This window comes from Pezoporus occidentalis, unplaced genomic scaffold (assembly GCF_034315485.1).
Source record: "Pezoporus occidentalis ecotype Australia unplaced genomic scaffold, CSIRO_AGI_Poc_V1 ctg228, whole genome shotgun sequence".
Lineage (NCBI taxonomy): Eukaryota > Metazoa > Chordata > Aves > Psittaciformes > Psittacidae > Pezoporus > Pezoporus occidentalis.
Window position 1 is genome coordinate 798710 of NW_026914158.1, and position 21639 is coordinate 820348.

The following is a 21639-nucleotide window of genomic DNA, read 5'->3' on the forward strand; positions in this document are numbered from 1 at the left end:
GGAGCGAGATGTCAGGTTTGCCTTGGGTTTTGAGGCTTAAGGTGCACTTCAGTTACGTGTTCAGCCTTGTCTCTGAAGGCTCAGGGGTTATCATTTATTTACAAAGAGAAAGAGGGGGTGGGAGCCTCAAGGATGCTTTCTCAGGCACCAAAGCACGGCTGTATCGAATTGGCAGCTACTGAATTTTACAGGAAGCAACCAAGAATAGCATGGTGGCCTTTGCCCCTGGGTAGTTCAGTGCCTCTTCAGAATGGCTGCAGGCAGGGCTGAGATTGTACAGGCTTCTCTCAGGGGTCCAGTTCTGATCTGTTTGCTTGTCCTTTGTCCTTTTCTATAACCACACCATTGAAGTTTCCTCTCTCCAACCAGGAAATGTATTAGGAAGAATGGTTTACAAAAGCAGTTAATCAAGCTGAGAGTCAACTGAGAGGGTCAGGCACCCCTTCTGCTTATAGCAGGAGAGCCTGACTCTTAAGTGCTGGCTTGGATTCCAACTGATGGAGAGCTGGCAAACGCCGCACTTAGTGCATCCGAAGCAGGCAAAAGCCACAGTGCTCTGTGGAGAAGGGACAGCATCCCTGTGCTCAGCAGCAGTGGTGACACTGGCGTGGTGTGGAGCAGCCCTTTCTCATTGTCAGAGACCTAAGTGAAGACTGAGCTGCTCAGGGGGGAGATGCCAGGCAGGGCTTGGGCTGCAGGCAGTGCCTGATGTCCACCATGGAGCCTGGGACAGGGCAGAGATGGGCACCATGGAGCAGTGTCTCTTTTGGCATGGAGGGGAGCTGCAGGAGGAAATCAGGAGGCTGTGCTGCCTCCGGGGTGATGGCAGAGGGAGACCTTGCCCAAAGCCCTGGCTGTACCAAAGGCAGTGCCAGCAGCATCTGTGCTTGGCCAGTTGGGAAGTGGAGACTCACCTCATGATGACAGCTGGATGCTGGTGACTTGTTTCTACAGGAGCTTTGTTCTTAATGTGCAGGTGGTCAAATTCAGGAACAGCTTTGCCCAGAGAGGGTTTGTGGAGTCTCCATCCTTGGAGATATTCAGAGCTCAATCAGACAAGATCACGAGTGCTTGCTTTGAGTGGGGTGTTGGGTTAGACCATCTCCAATGGGACCCTTCCAACCTCTGTGTGGTTCTGGGTGTGAAATGTGAAGCTGTCCACCTTTTCACTGCAGGGTTGGCCATTATTAACCAGCTAAAGATGGCTCGGACCTCTTTTGTGCGTACTGGATGACTACACGTTCAGAGTCGGGTTGCCTTGCTGTGCTAGAAGAGCACAGGCATTGAGGGAAAGGGGTTTCTTTTTATCTGTTTAATTTCTGTAATGATTTTCCTGGGATTTATCCCTCGCTGTTAGCACGGGGGTTTGGTTTGAAATAGAGGTTGACTTGGAATGGGAAGTAATGCCAGGCTTTTGTGCGTTTTGTTTTCCGTACAGATTACAAAGAAGGAAAGAAGAAAGAAATGCATCTGGGCTTAGATCCAATTGGATTACTGTCAACCCCATCCAGCTGAGAAGGGAAAAGGCAGATGTATTGATGGGCACTGAAATGAGATGGAACAAAAGACGACAACCTGAGCAGGGAAGAAAAGGTACTCTTTTAAAAGGGTTGTATTTTGATGGTGCATTATCCAGGTCTTTCAGAGCTTCCTGCATATCCCTGTGTGCCAAGTAATTCCCCCTCCTTTTTTCCCCCCCTATTTGCCTCAAGGACTTTCATTATTATTATGATTTTTTGAACTCGGAATTGAGCTGTTCTCCTTTCTTCTCCCTGTCCTTCATCACAAGCAAAGTGGCACATTTTTAGACCTTTATAACCTGCATGAATCTGCTGCTCTCCCCTTCTTTATGATCCAGAAGATGCAAAGCCCTGGAGCCTAGGGCTGAAGAAAAGGCCTCTTGGTTCCTTCCATTTGTCCGTTGTGTTGCGTTTTCTGTGTGTACTTTTCCTGAGCTCACAGATTAGAGTGAAAACGTTGGTTTTCTTCCCCACAGGGTGTTCAATGAGTCACCAGCCACACACAGTGTTGGCTCTTAGCTGACTTAGCTGCATAGATGCAGACGGAGATAAGTCCAGCTGGCAACGTGGTGCCTGAGGGACCTCATATGGTCCAAGCCTCCCTGTATACCATTAGGTTAGATCATTGTGGTCCAGACAATCACAAGTATTTTGGTACCTGACGTCTATCATGATGGCAGGAACCAGTTGGCTGGACACCATTAGGATCTGTCAGAACTCCTTCCTTGTTTTGCTGTAGACATCCTCCAATATAGCTTGCTTTCTGGAATGTGATAGTCTTGATTGTTCCATCCATCAGTTGGGTTTCCCTCTGTCAATTGGTGAAGGAACAGCCCATCATCTCCAGAACACACAAACTCCAACCACATAGGTATAGGCTTAATTGTAGCCTGATGTCCCTTTGATTTGGGTAGATCATGAGCACACATCCAAGTATTTCCAGTCAGTAAGGGTCTACACCGAAATTTGTCTGCCGTGGTTTGAACTGTTGGCTGGTTATTAGTCTTTGCCTTGATTTACCTGGTTTTGTGTAATGGAGAAGTTGATGCCTTCCTTTCTGATTAAAGCTTTGTATGTTGATATATGGGAGTCTCTCCACTGAAGGGTGCTGTGCTGAAGTGTGAACTATTACTATTATTCCTCTAAAGCATGTTGTCCATAACTCACAGCAAATGCAGTTCATGAAACATGTTAGCTATGCAGTTTTCATTTTTCATCCTTATTTATTAATGCCTTTCCAGAGCACTTTAGATAAGTATTTGGAAACCTGGTTAGAGGAAAGTCGTCTTCTGCACGCTTCCCTTTAACTGGGTAGAATATTGTTTTCTGATTTTAATCATAAAAATGAAATGCTCCTAATAGAGCGGAGAAACCCAATTTCCTCAAGAAGCATTTGCAGGCTGATCTGGCTCAGATATTCCTGCCAGCACAGGAGAGTAATATCTTGGGCATGAGAAAACGTTCTGCAGTATACCTGGAACAAATATAGCTGTACTGGACAATTATGTGTTTAGCATCATTGACTTCCAACTCGATGGCTAAGATACTCTTTTCTGTCCATTGTCAATTATTAACCTTCACAGCTACAACGCTGCTTAATTCTGGGTGTAGGGGATGCATGGGATGGAGGCAGCTGGAAAACATCCCATCTAGAGCACTGTAGCACATACAAGATTTCGTGAGGGCTCTGCTGCATTGGCTCAGTGTTTGCACCTTGCTCCTTGCCTCCTCTTCCTCCTCCTAAATATTCCTCACACGAGCAGTTTAGTTAGCACTCGGTAGGTGTTTTTAAGAGTCAGAGCTTAGTGATGAACTTAGGCCATAGCAGCGTGATGAAGTCCCACCAGTTCGGTCCTTGGCTAGGACCATTCCTACCTATAAACTCAACCCTGCTGGGTGCAGTGGAGCTATCAGCCTGGATTTACAGTACAGCAGGGCTGCTGAGACCTGAATTTATTCTCCATCACTTTGGACCGATCAGGTGGTGGAGGCAAGCAGGGCTCATAATGAAGAATACTGATTTCTCATTTTCTCCTGGATTGAATTCTTTTGTTCTCCTTAGTATTTGTCATTCCTGGCTTCTCATGATGGTGTTTGTGCCAGACCCTCAGTTGGTGTCATCCCACACAAGTCAGTGCAGCTACACTGATTTACACTAGCAATCATCTGCACCCTGTATATATAAAAACACCCAGTGAGTAGAAGGGATGCTGCAGCGTAGAAGGGTCAGGCACAGCAGCATCAGCTTCTTGTCTTATAGGTTTAGACTGAAATTCAGTGATGCCATTTCTTTGACCTATTCTCTGCCCTTTTTGCTTGTATCTGGAGTCAACTTGCTGCTGCATTAACTCAAATTTAAGCTTGTTTTACTGCTCGTTGCTTTGTGAACTGTAAATAGGGACAAAGCGTAGAGAAAGAACAAGAGCCCCTGCAGTGTGAAGCAGCAGGTTGCTTAGTTTAGGCATTGTAGGCGATTGAGATTTCCCCCTTTCTCTGCCCCCTCCCCTCCTTCCCAGATCTGGGCTAACATCACTTGATTTTTTCACTATATATGCAAACAAATCACAGCGAGCGATTTCATGGTCAGTGCTAACAGAGCGCGTTGGGAGAGCAGGGGGCTCAAACATCCAATTCTGTTGGCAACTCGTAGCTGTGACTGCAAGAGGGTTCGGAAGCTTACTTGGGACTGGCAGTTGCATTATGGGATGAGAAGGCACCAGAAAGCACTTCAAGCAATGCTTTCGAAACTGCCTAAGTAACCTCAGGGGCCTTTGGCTCTCAATTAGAGCTACGGAGGGTTCTCCACCTGGGATGTTTTCTGGCAAGGAAGATGGGTTTGCAGGCACTGAGGTACCTCTTGAATTGAGCTCAGCTTGACTCCGTTGCTCTGGTTTGCTTGTTTTGAGGTGGATGTTTTATCTGGAAAACTATTGAATTCCTTGGGAAAGCTTCTCACTGATGTCCTTTGCCTGGAGTCATTCTTTCTTCTGTTTCCTTTTCTCGTCTTGGGCAAGTCCAGCTTGTCCATATGTGCTCTGAGCATCCCTGTACTGAGGTTTCTTAGAGATACATTTGGTATCATTTTAGATGCCTCAGTGTTCTCTTGGTAGACTTGATGCTATTAAGCATACGAAGTCATGTCTCTTCCCAAGTGTTCAGCCTTGAGAGCAGGAGCGTTTTGTAGGTTGACAGTGTCGTGGGGTTTTATTCCTTTATTCCAAGCCTGCAGAGAGACTTCTGGATACTGGGCAGGGTCCAAGTATCTCCAGTTTGGGACTTTTGTTTTTTTTTCCTGATTTTTAGGTTCTGCTTTTGCCCCTGTCACTGACGTTTTCATACTGGTCACAAGCTCTTTAAGATGGGAATCGGCTGCCACTGCTGCTTGCTTTGTATGCTGCCTACCATGAGGGTTCCTTATTGAAAGCCAGCTGCAGGTTGGGTGGAGGAGTGAGTCAGAGCAGCCCGAGGAGAAGGGCTTGGGGGTGTTGGGGGAGGAGAAGCTCCCCATGACCCGGTTTCAGTGTGCACTTGAGCCCAGAACCCCCCTGTGTGCTGGGCAGCAGCTCAGGGAGGGGATCCTGCCCCTCTGCTGCGCTCTGGGGAGACCCCCACACAGCCTGGTGGGGTCCCCAGCATAAGGACTTGGAGCAGGTCCAGAGGAGGCCATGAGGATGCTCAGGGGCTGGTGCAGCTCCCATTTGGAGCCAGGCTGAGGACACTGGGGCTGGAAAAGAGGAGCTGTGTGGAGACCTCAGGGGAGCTTCCAGTGTCTGAAGGGGGCTGCAAGGATTCTGGAGAGGGGCTCTTCATCAAGGACTGTAGGGATAGGACAAGGGGTGATGGGTTCAGACTGAAGCAGGGGAAGATCAGGTTGGAGATAAGGAAGAAGTGATTTATGTGAGGGTGCTGAGGCTCTGGCACAGGGTGCCCAGAGAAGCTGTGGCTGCCCCATCCCTGGCAGTGCTCAAGGCCAGGTTGGACACAGGGGCTTGGAGCAAGCTGCTATAGTGGAAGGGGTCCCTGCCCGTGGCAGGGGTTGGAGCTGGATTAGCTTTAAGGTCCCTTCCAACCCAGACCATTCTGGGGTGCTGTGATCAGTCTTAACACATTCTTCCAGCAAAATTCTCACTACCAGTTAGGATGATTAGGTCTGGATGTGCCTGGGTATCCAAAAAATCGGATTGTTCGAATCTATCATAACGGGCTCTGAGATTCAAATAAAGCAGTGATTTGTCACTGCAGGGTATTAGGATTTCCATCTACATTGGCATACGTCTTCTGCAGTGTTCACAGCAATTTCATGCAGTCTCTCTCCCAAGTGAGTGTAAGCGCTAATGAAGCAAGCATATGTTCAAATACGGGATGGGAGCTTGCTGGAGTACCGTCCTGAGGAGATGAGATTCGGCTAAAAGCAGCACACAGCATAGTCATTTGGTGCGTGTTCAGGGCAGTCAATATTCATCCTGTTTTTAAAGGACCAAAAGCCCAAAGCAGAGGAAGATGCACATCGTGGGCATGTGCTGGAGCGGGATTTTGATGCTTGGTTTTGTTCCACTATGTGCTGCTCCCTCCTGCCCTTTGTAGCCTCACTTTGCTTACAAAATACCCATTTTCTGTGACTTTAGTTATTGAATTCAGTGTTGATGCTGCTATCTCAGCAGCAATATTCTTCCCTCAAACCTTCCCAATCACACTTAGATTGCAGCCTGTGTTTGCATTGTATGTGAGTTCCAGTCCTGTGCTGTCCCATTGGTTTTCATTTTTCTCTCTGAAATAAGAGAGGAAGTGATAGCTCAGCTTTAAAATGCTTGCAGGGTACTCTTCTTACCGGCTATGAGGAAAATAAGGCAGCATAACTAAATGCTTGAATCTGCTAAGACCCCAGCTCTTCATAAACTCAAGTTACAGGGGGAGTTCACAGCAAGCCAGCTTGAAATCTGTGTGCTTAGGGTGCAGCTTCCATCACTAGATAAAGTTAGGAGATTGATTTAAACCAGTTAATAGCTCCTTCCTCTGAGGGCTGTGCTTTTCTGGCACTCCCTGTCACAGGAGGTTGTAAAGGCAAAGAGTTTTGCTGGTCTCAAACAGTGATCACACAAAACCACAGGCAGTAGGTGCATAAGTGGGTGCCAGAAGAGCTGTTTGATGCAACAGTTCTGGACGCTGTGGAAATGTGAGGGGAGCGGAGCAGAGCAGAGAAATGGCTTGAATTGGATGTTCTGCCTAAATAGCATCTCATATTGCCACTCAGAGGCCGAACTGGTCACTTCCACAATGATGGGGAATCAGAGCCTGTAAGGTGTTGGGTAAGCTTTTATGTCTGGGGTGTAAATAATTCAGTACATCCCTGCAGTGGTGTTTGAAGAGGGAAATGCACATATGAAAATGTCATGGCAAACTCATCATCGAAGCAAATAATCAGTTGAATAAAATGGTATTGTTTTATTTGGGAGGGGGTGATTGGGTTCTGAAGTGAAAATGATGAAGCCATATCTCCCCAAAGCAGCCATTTAAGGTATATGTTATGATAGCTATTAAGCTTTGTAAAGTCATTAAGATGATGACTTTCAGGCTGTAAAAATGTTCATTGTAGTATATAGCATCAGGCAGTGAAGATGACTGTGTAAGGCAGAATGCACAGCACACGGGGATGGGTTCCATTGAAATAGATAGGGAAGGGAAGCACTGGGAGCCTTGGAAAAGACACATTTGAAACAGCTGTCCAGGGAGAAGAGAGTGGGATAGTGATCCTGCCCTATTCTAGCCTGGGATTTACTGAAAATACTGGGTTTGGTTCAATCATCAGCCTGGAAAGACCCAAAATCGAGTTCTGCATCACTGAGCAGTGGCTTCCTGGGACTTGGATGACATGGTCTTAGTGTGTGGTGTCCCTACCTATGGCAGTGGGGTTGGAACTGGATGATCTTAAGGTTCTTTCCAACCCAAACCAGTCTGGGATTCTAGGATACTATGACAGGGGAGTAGGAGGAACAGGGAGTAGCTTGTGCTATGACCAAGAGCATCCTGCTTGGGAGCGACCATCCCTCTTGTGGCATAGTCTTCACATTATTCCTGCTTTCTGTCTCTTGACAGTTTACACAAAAGGCTTAGTCATGCTTCCTCTTGCAGCTTATTTTTCCCCTGACAGGATATAAAAGCCACCAAACACATCACCATAAACTATTAGTAAGAACCAGTGTGGTGATTCTTACCTCTCCAGTGCTGAGTAACACATACTTTCTAGCTGACCATCACTCAGTGCTAGTGCATGTGAGATGGAGGATGCTAACTGGACACAGTCATTACTTCCTTAAGATCTCATAGGCATTTAATGTGCAAGTTGGATTGTTTCTGTCTTTGCCAGTGCTCAAAGGATAGTGAAATGGGGTAAGTTGTAGTTTTCTCACAGAAGGAATTATTTACTACACCATGGTGACATGCATTAAATGCTAACAGACAATATCTTGCAAGATTTACTGTAGGAACCTCAGAGCTTCTCCATTTTGAGCTATGGAGCAAACCTGAGAATTATTGCTAGGTATGATGAACAGCAACAGTAGCTTGTGATAAGTTGGGCCATAACTCAACATTTACAGCAGGTCACCACTGCAATGATAATGCAGAGGGAATTAATCTCTGGCCCTGGTTAAATGAATGCAAGCATGAAAAGCCTAGCACCGAGGTGGCTAGCACTCACATGGGACTCTGCCATTAATAAATGTCTGTAGAATGAGATTCTATAGTCAGTAAATGCTGTGTGCATCATCTTTAGCTCAGATATGAGGTGAAGGGGGAAAACTGAATTCCTGCCTATAGACCCCAAAATGGTGACAGAGGGGATGGAGAAAACTCCAAGATCACATCAAGTCTTGGCTCAGTATGAAGTAAAGCTGTGGAAATCTGTGCTAAATCCTTGCACCAAGAAACTGTCCCCTTAGACAATGAAGTCAGTGTGGTGGAAGAAGAGGTTACTGCGCTCATTAAGAGATGGGGAGTTACTCTCAGACACTTAGTGAGTTAGTCTCCTGCTACAAAGGACATCTCTGTTTTATGTGTGTAAAGGATATATAGCTGCGCTGGGTGGCTGTTTGGTGGGCTATGTTAGGCTTTTAAGCTCAGGTGGTGTGTCTGAGTGTGATATGTCTGAGCCCAATAACTTCAGACCCTCCTTCTCTTCTGATGTGTTACCTTCAGGCAGAATCAAGGAGATCCACTCACCTAAACACATATGACCAAGGCTTCTCTAGCACTGGTGGGTTGAGTTTGGAACACTTTGCTGCAACATCCTGGCCCCATTCCAGGTTTTGCAGCACAGCCCATTGAAATAAAGCCTATCCCATTCCAGCCCAAATTCCTTTTCTCTCTATTCATGCCCACAGATAGGATGCAGAGTGAGCTCTCATCTCCTCTATGTTCGCTGTCCATTTATTTGCTTCATTCTTCTGTGTTTAGAATGATTGTGAATGAGCAGGAAAATCAACCAGGGCATCATTTAATCTGTTCCTTTTATTCTGGAACACAAATCAGCTTCTCTGTAGCTCCCAGGCAACGTTTCCACCACTTTAAACAGTTCTGGGGATCATATAGAATAAGGTTCACAAAGACACCTGCCTTCAACAAACCATGTTACTGTGACTGGCATTTAATCACCTATCAGCTACGCCGGTTTTATCAGCAACGTGTGCCTGAGATGGCTCACTCTTGTGTTCTTGTTCAACTGAGACAGATCTCATGGACCATGAAGAATTTAGGTCAGATTTAACAGGAGATGCTGATGGAGAGAAAGGGAGAGAAGCCATCAGTAATTCTTCCCATCGTCTTTTTGTATAGCACCAACCACCAGCTGGGGAACAGCAAAACGAGAACGTGGCCATCTCACGGACTGTTGCTTGGATGGATTTTCCTGGCCCTCCATTGGGGATCAGAAGTTGTCTCATTTCAGGCTTGGCCACTGAGGAAAATCAGGGCTGGGAGTGAATCTTGGTCTCTTTTGGCCTCGCAGCTTCATCAACTCAGTGCAAATCACGACTGGTTTATGGGTGTATAATTAACCAGCGTGTTGTGTGGAACAAGAGCTACCTCTTCCATCACCAATCACTAGGGTTAGTAAGCCAGGGGGAGTCCTGATCCTGCTTGGAATGGGTAAACTTTGAGGAGAAGTGCTTTAAGCATCATTGTGAAGCACCGCTTGTTTTGAAGGCAGAGCGTATGCTGAATACATTAGAGAATCGCCATCATACTTTCTTTCCCCCCCTTGCTAAATATCAGAAATAGTTAATGAAGGCCAAAAGTAATCTCAGCTATCTAAGGAATGGTCGTGATTCTCTCTGAAACCTGCCTTATTTAAAGTTCCTGTTAAATTTAGCCAGAAGAACTGTGCCTCAAATTGATGTTCTGATTTCCCCCCCCCTTTACATCAAGAAGGACAAATATAACTGTAGCTGCTTATAGGCAATCAAATGTAGTAATAATTAGCAGGTAGATGCTATTTTACATTTATAGACAGTCATTATGGAGGTCTCTTCCTGAGGGTGGGAAAAGGAGCGTTTGAGGGAGCTCAGCTGATGACAACCTGATGGATTTCAGAGGAGTTCCACAGGTTTACACTGAAATGGGCCCCACTGAAGTAAGTGCACGTTGCCATGCAAATGGAACACTGGATGCAGTCCTTTGGGGTTTCTCTTTCTCAGGTAACTCTGTTGGTTTTGCTGTACCAGTTTTACAAGGACCCCGTCCCATTGTAGGGGTTTTCAGGTGATGTAATGACCTAGACCAGTGGGGATTTGAGCTCTACCCTTGGCTCTCTCGCACGACTCATGGTGACTTCACCTGAGCCTTTCAGTCCTGTCAAGTGAGGAGAATCATAGAATTGTATCGTAGAACCCCAGCCTGCTTTGGGTTGGAAGGGAGCTTAAAGCTCCTCCAGCTCCAACCCCTGCCACGGGCAGGGACCCCTTCCACTAGAGCAGCTTGCTCCAAGCCCCTGTGTCCAACCTGGCCTTGAACACTGCCAGGGATGGGGCAGCCACAGCTTCTCTGGGCACCCTGTGCCAGCGCCTCAGCACCCTCACAGGGAAGAGCTTCTGCCTAAGAGCTCATCTCAGTCTCCCCTCGGGCAGGTTAAAGCCATTCCCCTTGGCCTGTCCCTACAGGCCCTTGTCCCAAGCCCCTCTCCAGGTTTCCTGCAGCCCCTTCAGGCACTGGAGCTGCTCTAAACTCTCCCCTTCAGGAGCCTTCTCTTCTCCAGGCTGAAGAATCCTTTTTCACTCTCTTATTTAGATGTCTCATTTTTCCAGCTTTTTTTTGGAATTGGGACCATCTCTGAGTTGATGTGCTTGAGATTTCTAACTCCAGTAATGCACTGACTGACAGGAAAAGCAGCGTGGAGCTTCCAAGTACTCAAAATGAAGCTATAAAAGCCATAAGATCCCACAGTAAATGACAGCACAGTGGGTGACTGAGACCATTGTTGTAGTACAGAATCTCAGCACTCAAACAATTGGGGTGAGCAGTGCATTGGAGTACAGGGACAGTGACAGCTTGTCTGCCCAAGAGCAGAAAGCAAAGGGGGTCAGTGTAGGAGCAAGCTGATATTCCAGCATTACAGCCAGCACAGCTTTCCTTGTAAAGGGCAAGCTGAAGTCAGCAGGGTTACACTGCACTTGGAACACATTGCTAGCCAGTAAAAGGCTCTGACATGGAAAGCTGGATTTCAGGCGTGTTAGTAAAGACACACACTCCTGTTGTCTTTAATGGGCTTCTCCGGACTCCCCACCTCGTAAAAATCACCTGCAAAACATCTTCCTTAGCTGATTCCTTTACTTTGTGCCAGTGGCACTCATTTTTCCTGGCACTAAGTCTTCCCTGAGAGTTATTATCTGAATTACTGTGTATTGCAGCTATAAACCAGTTGCCTGTCGGGATGCTCTCGCTGTAAAAGGCACCCGATCCTGCAAACGGGACCTCTGTCCTGCTGCTTCCTCATAGGAAAGCTCTCACAGCTGCACACTCATAGAATCATAGAATAGTTTGGGTTGGAAAGGACCTTAAGTTCATCCAGTTCCAACGCCCCTGCCATGGGCAGGGACACCTCACACTAAACCATCTCACCCAAGGCTTTGTCCAACCTGGTCTTGAACACTGCCAGGGATGGAGCATTCACAGCCTCCCTGGGCAACCCATTCCAGTGCCTCACCACCCTAACAGGAAAGAATTCCCTCCTTAGATCCAATCTAAACTTCCCCTGTTTAAGTTTTAACCCATTACCCCTTGTCCTATTACTACAGTCCCTAGTGAAGAGCCCCTCTCCAGCATCCCTATAGGCCCCCTTCAGACACTGGAAGGCTGCTCTGAGGTCTCCACGCAGCTTCTCTTCTCCACACTCAACAGCCCCAACTTCCTCAGCCTGGCTCCATACAGGAGCTGCTCCAGCCCTTGACCATCCTCATGGCCTCCTCTGGACTTGTTCCAACAGTTCCATGTCCTTTTTATGCTGAGGACACCAGAACTGCACACAATGCTCCAGGTGAGGTCTCACGAGAGCAGAGCAGAGGGGCAGGATCACCTCCTTCGCCCTGCTGGTCACGCTCCTTTTGATGCAGCCCAGGACACGGTTGGTTTCTGGGCTGCGAGTGCACACTGAAGCCGGCTCATGTTCATTTTCTCATCCACCAACACCCCCAAGTCCTTCTCCTTGGGCTGCTCTGAATCTCTTCTCTGCCCAACCCGTAGCTGTGCCTGGGATTGCTCCCACCCAGGTGTAGGACCTTGCACTTGGCATGGTTAAACTCCATGAGGTTGGCATCAGCCCACCTCACAAGTGTGTCGAGGTCCCTCTGGGTGGCATTCCTTCCCTCCAGGGTATCAACCGAACCACACAGCTCGGTGTCATCGGCAAACTTGCTGAGGGCGCGCTCAATCCCACTGTCCATGGCAGCGATGAAGATGTTGAACAAGAGCGGTCCCAACACCGATCCCTGAGGGACACCACTCGTAGTAATGAGCTGAGAGCAAAGACAGCTGAGCACATAAAGAAGGAAAAGGGGAGTCAGGGTGGTTTTGGGGCTGTTAATGCAGGAGCATCTCACTGAGAGGAGATGTGTGGGTCAGTGAGCTCCTGTTGAAAACTCATTGGTGTCCAAGTGCATCAAAGTAGTGAGGACAAAAGAGGTTTTAGCTACTGCAGAGGTACCCTGAGGCAGTCCAAAAGGGAGAAGTTACAGAAAGTTTCTTAGTTTATTTCCTTTCTATTCGTTTTCTTCATTCATGTTACAAAGCATCTGAGGGACTATCCTAAATCTGAGATGCTGTTCCAGCAGCTTTCTTCTGTGATGTTGGGTAAGTCACTGAGTTCTTTTCTTGCAAGCCCTAAAAGAGGGACAAAATCCTTTTCACAGGAGGATTTGGGTCCCGTGGTTGTGATGACCAGGGGAGTATCTTAATTTCCCTATTGGGAGCAGGTATAACTGGTGCAGATTTGCTGCTGGCAGCTGTAATGATACCGTGTCCCTCAACCCCTCCTCAGTTTGAGGGGACTATATGTAATGAATGCACCTAAAACCTGAGGAACTGCTAATGCACTTGAAACAAAGTGGGTGGCCTCAAGTAACATGTATGTAAAGGCAGGCTGGAAGACGCTTTGCAGGGCTGTATGAATCGTTGAAGAGCTCTTCAGAGCATAGTCAGTGTGACAGGGCTTTCTGGAGACCTTTTCTTCAGAGGCATTTGTCATGAACCTCAGAATAATGCATGATGCGCTTGAGGAACAAAGGGACTTACCCACTGCCTTTCAAAGGGGAGGCTTTTACAGTTACAGCTGCTCCTAGGGCAGCCTATAGGCAGATCACAGTTGAGTGAATGCTGATTGACTGTTCTTTCACAGCTTTCTTGTTCAAGGGCCTGTTGAGGGTAGAAGAATTGCATGTACACCTATGCTGAGCATCTAACAAGAGCTGAGATTTAGCCCCCCCCCCCCCTTTGTGGAGCATGCTCTCCCAGTTTACAGAACTGCTTGCTTTTACTGTCTGGAATGAAAGTTTCAGCAGCCTTGGGCAAGGAGGAGCAGCAGGGTATAAATATTGCAACTAATAACACCTTTGTACCAGTTTAAAAAGGAAATTGAGAGACTTGTGCTTGAATCTTTAAGAGCTCGTGTCTCATGTTCATAGGCAGCTTGTGCTCAGGTGCGGGTAGGTACTGGTGGTTCTTACAACCCTGGAAACTCCTTTTCCACCCATTTCACCATCTGCAGGTGAAGCTGGAGCACACATTTCATGGTTCCCGGTTGGATGCTTGGTGCACTCTGCCATTCATTTAGTGCAGAGTTTGTGTAGGGCAACCACAACCCAGTAAGGAAAGCAAGAAAGCAACAGAACACTTGCACCCCAAACATGGCTCTGGAGCATCACCTAGGAGAGCATGGCAGAGGCACCGTGGACCACGGTCCTCATCCTTGGAAGCCTTGTTGCAATCAGTGCAGCTCAGGGCAATGAAAACCTGGCCAGTCTTCATGGAGAGCCAGCAGGCAGGCTGTGCCTGGGAAGCGCTTGCACTGTTTTCTATGGGTTTGGAAGAGGAAATGGGATAAGTGCTTAAAGGGGAAATGTGTGGAAAACAGATGAGGATCTTGGGGAATATGCACTGCAGAGGGGGGTTTATTATGGTTTTGTTTGATTTTACTAAGGAAAATATTGAACTGATTTTTCCTGCAGATTCTTTTTTCCGGTCATGTTTGTTTTGTATGTACAAAGATAAACCCAACTGGCTACCAAAGATGCTCTATTTCTCATCCAAGCAATAAGCCTAGCTATTATCACCCTGACTTTCCCCATTTGGCACCAATACAAACCATGTAATTATCTCAACACCTCTCCTCTCCCTTTTCCTGGCTGCTCTGTTTGTACTTTGTGAAGGACTTTCTTCTTCATGCTGGTAACTTTGCAGGTCAGCCTTCAAGCTGTGCTCAAGAAGAAGCGGCTCTGCTTGCACTGGAGAAAAATAACCTCAGCAAAGCCATTCATCCAGGCACAAAAAGTGGTGAATCTGGGAAGCCATCTAGTCTCTCCTGTAGTGTTTTCCTTGGAGCACAGGGGGAGTCTGAATTTGCTTGACACCATTATCTTTGTGCTGGCTGACTTGTTGTTTTATCTGAAATAAGGGGTTAAATGGTGCATGAATTTAAGTTCAGACCCTGGGGAGAGGCAGAGGAGGTATTTCCAGAGGAATCCATTGTCAAAGGGGCTGGGAGGCAAGGCTTTATCACAGGGAGAAGAGGCTGGTTTGAAGTCAGTGGCAGAGATTCCCTCATTGCCCATCAGCATCCTGCTTCCTGCACTGCTTGTACTCCACTATTAGCAACTCACAGCTCGGTTCTAGCCTATGCTAGACCAGTGATGGGAATCACAGCCTCATTTGTCGAGCAACCTTGCCTAGGTCTGCATAAAACCTCACAATGTGAAATAAAGCAAACCAAGGCCCTTGATAGCCCCGGGAAGGCTATTTATTAACATCGCCCTATGTGTGCAATCCATGTGTAGCATACCCACTGTATGTAATTAAAAGTCTTAGAGCTGCAGCACTCCATGATTAATGCCTTAGGTAGGCACTTTGGCTCCTAATACTAATAGGAAGTGACTTGCTCTAAACTGCAAGTGGTGCTCGGGTACCTCAGGAGTAATAAAGGTTGCTCGAGGCATATTGCATGATTCCTTGACTCATTAATTATAGCTGCTCAAAGTGGAAAGTTTATAATTAAACATATAGTTTACCCTTCTACTTTTGGATGGAGAGTAAATGAAGGTAATTAGATTTCTTCTCCATTAAGCATATGGAGCCACTTAACCAAGCATATAGGTGTGTGGAACAAGGAGGTTACTGTGTAAGGGGGCTTTGTCTTGAGCTCATCTGAGATCCAGCATGGAATGATGTTGTGTTTATAATCAAACTAATTCGGTTTAATTACCTTTATAGGTGGGGTTTGATTCTTAAAAAGGAGAGGGATGGAGTGAATAGGCAGCTCCACTTATTTGGCAGGAACTTTTATTGGGATGGAGCCAACCGCGTTTGCTTTACTGCTAAATTGAGTGAGAGGTTTTGATTTGCAAACACCAGAACCCATCAAATAAAGAACTGCTTGTGTTCCAATGCAGGCCTGTGTAGTTAAAAGCACAAGGGTTATTGGTAGGATCTGTTAAGCACATTGCGTGTGTACCTGTTCATAGCCACTGCCACAACACTTGAATGGGAATCTGCAGCAAACAGGGCTGACAGCTTGGCTTGGTGGGGTTGTTTTGGAATGGATGTTGTAAAGTGAACAAGCACTTAGTGTAATTTTCCATTATCAACATCATGGCCCCCTTTGTTATGTGCATTTAATTCAGCACAGGCTTACGTAGAGATACACATAATTTGGGGCTTTTATACACACGCACACGTAGGTAGGTGAGTGCAAGCAAGGAGTGTGGTGGTTCAGCCTGCTGTGAAGTGCAGAATGAAAGCAAGAGAGCTATTTACACAGGGTCACACAGCGAGCTGCTGAGAGCCAGAAATAAATGATGGGGCCCTTGGTAGCTCTGGTCTCGTCATGGGTCTGGTCCTCAATTCCATTGCCAAGAGCTTTGATTCGTGCATTGGCTGGAACTTTGAGGCTGGAGCTGTGGTGTTTCTGCTCTGGGTGCAGCTGAGTCCATGCAAGTCAGACTCATTAATCCTGGCCTGCGGCAAGTCTTTGTGGCTGAGAACAGTACAAAATGTCTCCTAATGACTCAAACAGGGAGAGGATGGAAATCAGGGAGTCTGAGTACTTAGACTTCCTGAAGGTGTGCGTGGTTTGTTGAGTGTCATCCCCCCCCACATCGGTTTTTGCTCCCTGTTGTGGCTAGATATGAGGTGTGTATTGATTACCTGGAGAGCACGAATGGCATTTGTTTCTTTGCAGAATTGACATATACATAATAATGACTTCACAGGGCTCTGCCTTTAATGAGCTTTCCCAGGCCCTGTTTGCAACCCTGCGAGAGTCTTTTCTGCTGCTTATTGATATGGAAACCAAACATGAGTGTATTAGGATGGGAAAAAGATCTTAGGCACAAGTTGTTCCCTGTGAGGGTGCTGAGGCGCTGGCACAGGGTGCCCAGAGAAGCTGTGGCTGCCCCATCCCTGGCAGTGCTCAAGGCCAGGTTGGACACAGGGGCTTGGAGCAAGCTGCTCCAGTGGAAGGGGTCCCTGCCTGTGGCAGGGGTTGGGACTGGATGAGCTTTAAGGTCCTTTCCAACCCAAACCATTCCAGGATTCAAAGGGGAGGTCTTTGTCCCTGCAATAGTGCAGCACAGCCCTGCTGTTGCTCGACAAAGGAGCAGCACTGATGTGGGCTGGAGCAGCCATCAAAAGCTTTGTCCTCATGGGGTGGTCTCTCAAAGGGATCTGAAGCATGGATTTCTGTTGTCCAGTGCAGCAGAGTGTCACTCTGGCTTTGTGCATGAACCTTATCTCTGTTTCCCCGCTGAGCAATAAAAACCCAGCTCCCTATCTTTTATTTGATTTCCTCGAGCAGGGATGGGGAGCAGTTCTGTTGCAGTTGGCTTGTCTCAGAGCACTGGAGCTGGACAAGGAATCCCTGATGCTGTTTTGCCCGGTATTGCTAGCACTGAGGCTGTCAGCCTCATCGTGCTATCCCCTGTTGTGTGCTCCTCTTCACCACACCAGCTCCCAGTGCTCCCCAGTACCTGCCAGCACACGTTTCTCTTGCAAAGGGGGTTCCCTTCATCCAAGAGCTGGCATCTGTTTATTCCTTAACATCAGTACCTGGGAATGGTGAATTTGAGGCTGCTCTCAACTTCCTGACCTCTACGGCCAGGTTATTTCATTGGAAACACTCAGAAACTGGCTTCAAGATCTGGTTCAGCACTCACTGCGTCTGCAGAAGGAGTCCTATTGATTCCAATACCGTTTCTTTGCATGGCTATAACCAACATGAGTTTCTGGTTTGCTTCCTGATGCAGTTCAAGGCACTGCCTTTCAGCTGTGAACTCGTGTGTGCTGAGTCTCGTACGTTTGCTCTGCTCCATCCTGACTATGGTGAAGCTCGGAGTGATGTCTGCTGGACTGGGCTTTCAATCCAACGTGTGTGATGAGCTTGGTTGGGCTTGGTTCGTGTTGAAAGGTGCCGAGCAGGCAATGGGAGCGTTTTCATACCAGTGTATTAGGGCAGGCAAAGCAAACACCTCGTGAGCTTGTCCAGTATTTAAAGGGGTCATAGAATTGAAAGGAGCAGCAGGGAAAGGTCCAAGCTTTGTGCTGGGGGAAGAGAGAAGCAGGTTTTCAGATCACTTACGGGAAGAGAATGGAAAAATCCCCTTGGAGCTGCCTAAGCACAGACCTCTGCTGCCTGCAAACAGAGGTCCCAGCCTGCTGTGAGCCCCACAGCAAACCCTTTGTGTGATGGCACTTCCTCCTGCTACAGCAGAGAGGTTGTTAAAGAGGGGGGTTTTAGTCTGGCTTCTCCAAGAGGCATTGTTCAGCTCTCGGCTGGGTCAGGCTGTTCCATGACCTGTGGCTTTTGAAGGCATTTGCACAAGAGCTGCCATCCACCCTGCGCATATGGAGGGGCATTGGGGTTCCAGAGCTATGGCCTGTGCAGAAGGCGATGGTCAAACAGTCAATTACTGCCTAAGTCTGAAATGCTTTTGGTTTTACCCCATGCAGCTTCTCTAACATCAGGAAGGTGTGCAGAACAAGCTGAAGTTTGCATGTCAGTGGCACAGCGTATTGCAATGCGTACTGTGGCTCTGCCCATGGCAGGGGGATGGAACTGGATGATCTTAAGGTCCTTTCCAACCCAAATGAGTCTGGGAGTCTGTGGTTCAATGAAAACTGAGGTACCAAATCATAGCAAGGATGCTTTCTTGTGTAGGAAAAGAGGGACTGTAGTTGGCTGTTTGCATTAGTAATTCCTACCATCTTCTAAAGCACCGAGTAGCATCGTTATTTAAAGGATGCCTGGAAATGAAACTGAAGTAGAACAGGATGAAAACTTTCCAGGCTATGAATGGAAGGTCATCACGTGAAAAGCTTAAATGTCACATTTGTTGCTCGACTTCGTGGTATTACGTCGGGAGCAAAATGTAGCCCTTCAGCTCTGCCACTGCAAATAAGCTGGAGTCAAACAGAAGTCCTTGAGTGCAAACACACAGATCAGAGTTAAATTTCCTTCTAACTCCTGGGTAATAGAGTTCTGTCAGAGGCAGGAGTCAATTATGTGGATAAATACGCGCATAGTTCACTAACGCTTAGCATTGCAGGGGTGTTTTGCTGAAGTAAGCACTTAATGTGATTATTGTGTTTCAGCCTGATTTAAGATGACAAGTTTTGCATTTCCTAAATATTAATTAGCCCTGAATTGCTATTGATTTCAACTGGGAGGCAGCAAGTGAGCAGTTGTGTGATTTACCTCCATCTCCTGGCACTTATCTCATCTGGGCCATTTGAAATGCGATTCTAAACAATTAGCCTTCATGCTTGTCAGCATCAAGAATGAAGAATAGAGCTTGGTGGGGTTGTTTGGGGGAATGATCATCCTCCCACTTACATCAGTGCAGAGATCTGCTCCTTTTGGAGCTGGCTGCAGGATGAGGGGTTGGGGTGTGGAATCAGGGAAGGGCAATGGAGGTTTAAATGGGTTTTCCTTTGTTTGGTTCCTCCAGAACTAGGCTGTTCCCTTAGGGCTGGCTTTTAGGGACGCAGCACTGCATTGCTTGTGTTGTGCTACTGGTGGGGAGTGCTCAGGAGTCTGCCCAGCAGTAAATACCTGAGCTGAGTATGTTACATGGGAGGGTTTTGAACAGTGTTACAGGAATGGGAATGGGAGAGAGGGATCTGCATCTGGGATGAGAGTGCTGCCTGGCACAGGTGGCTTACGGAAGAAACCAGTTTCCACAACAGTCCTCACTATAGAGACAGAGCGCTTTCCACATCAGACCCCTTCAGAGCATCTTGGGGTTGTCTGCATCCCTTTGACATCTCTGAACTGACATCTCTGAAAGCTTCACCCTGGGATAGCTAAGAACTCAGGGGCCAACTGTGTCATTCAACTCACCGGTGGCAGGGATGAAAGATGGGTATTTAAAGCTTCAAATGGGCCGAGATGAAAAGACTCCGGGCACCCAAAGCTCCTTTTGAATCTAATGGGAATTTGTGTACTCAGCTGCAAAAATAGAGGTGTTTTTTATAGCCTGAAGCATTGCAAATCTCCCCCCAGGACTTCTGCTCCATTTCTCCAGTCCAATTATGGCCCTCGTTGCACTCTTTTTGCTATTACTCTATACGTAATGAGGTGATGGTTGAAGTATTTCAGCTGTAATGGACAACAGGAGCGTTTGAAACCTGCTCCGAGACAAAGGAGCTTGGAAATCTGGGATGGTTTTTAGATTTTCAGGAGTTACATTTATTTCAATTCATATTGAAATGAGAGGTTGGAACAGATGGGGGGATTGTACAGTAAGATGAGATTAGCTTTGACACTCTAGTGAGGAACTAGAAGGCAGACACTGCTGACTGGGTTTTTCTGTGGGGTCTATTTATGGTTTATTTATGTCAACAGTAACACATCCATAAACAGTCTGACCCAGTCCTATGGACGAGATGGATCATCAAGACTTGCTCAGTTGGGCATGTGCCATCTCCTGACGTTCACAGGCAAAATACACTGGTTTATGGAGCTGTGGTGGTAGAACACAGGTACTTGATGGGATTTTGGGAGATGGTGTCTGAAGTCAAGACTGAGGGGATGCCACAAGCTTTTGGTTGACCTTTTCCTCAGTCTGCAGTCTCGGTTGTCTTCACTGATCCATGCATCAGGAGATTCCTTTCTTCAGGGTTGTGTTCTTAATGATGGGCTCCATCCGGCAGCCTGGTCTCCAGTACAGATGTTTGCTCTGATTAGATCTGAACACAGATTTTGCACGTGGACCTGGCTGCAATGAGAGGAAGCACTGATTGCTCTATGGATGTCATACGCCTTCTGTGGGCAAAGAGTTTCTAGTTTAATTTCTGATGTCTTTTCTCCGTTTCCATTGGCATGAAAGTCGCGGAATTCAAGGAAATAGAGTAATTGAGATCCTTCCATGCTAATACATCGAGGCAGCCACTTGAGATGTTATTACAGAAGCCTAATTAAATCATTGTTCACCACTTGCCCCCCGGCCCCCGGCTATGAAATAACCATGAAGTGGGTGACTTTCCTCCAAGCAGCCACCATGAAATCAGCACAAATCCTCCATCAAAAATGGACAACCGTGAAGATTAAACCAAAGAGCGCCGGAGGCATTGGGACTGTGCTGTGTAATTGAGTCCATTTTTCTTGTGGAGTAGGAGGGCTTTTTTCCCCCCTTTGTTAACTAGAATAGGGCCCAGACCTTAGACAACCAATGGAGGAAAACACCCAAAGAACTAGAAAGAAAAGCTTGATCCTCTCAATGGACTTGTAGGCAGTTGCAGCCATTGAAGATCTCCAACTTGGAGCAAGCTGCTCTAGTGGAAGATGTCCTTGCCCATGGCAGGGGGTTGGAACTGCATGGGCTTTAAGGTCCCTTCCAACACAAACCAGGCTGGGATTCTATGAATGACTGGGTTTAGGGTTCTGAGGTTTGAGATAATTGTGCTTTGTCCCTAGAGGGTTTCAGTGAGTGAAACCCTACTTAGCGAAGAGGCTTGATGGGACCCGAGTTTTAAATACAAACTCCATCTCAGCTAATGCTGAGGTTCCTATTGTCTGCTCTCAAAATTAAAATGCTCTTTAACCAACAGTATAGATGGGAATCACGGGCATGGAGAAGTTAAGCAACTTATCCAAGCTTGTAGAAGATGGATTTCCCTGGTCAGAGGAGAAACCTCTTTGGTTCTCTTGTCTTCCTTTCTCTGTAGCGTGTGTTCATTGCTGGATGCAGATATGCACTAATAGACTCCTCTGTGTCCTGGCAAACGTTGCTGAAGTGCTAGGGATGTCCTGGTTTGCCCTCCCTTCTCCTTTCTTTCACTTCCTTGATGGGAAGGGCTCTCAGAATCGCTTATTGGAGGGAAAGAACCATCCTGGCATAATTAAAGGGAACGGAAAAGGGTGATTTTG

At 47.0% G+C, this 21639-nt stretch overlaps 1 long non-coding RNA gene across 1 annotated transcript in view; it reads left to right on the plus strand.

Moving 5' to 3' along the window:
• The first annotated feature begins 1440 nt into the window (after nucleotides 1-1440).
• LOC134164908 (uncharacterized) overlaps nucleotides 1441-21639 on the plus strand; it is a 90470-nt gene continuing 70271 nt past the window's right edge. Inside the window, exon 1 of the long non-coding RNA XR_009965307.1 lies at nucleotides 1441-1593. This is a non-coding gene — a long non-coding RNA (uncharacterized LOC134164908). The remainder of the gene's footprint in view (nucleotides 1594-21639) is intronic.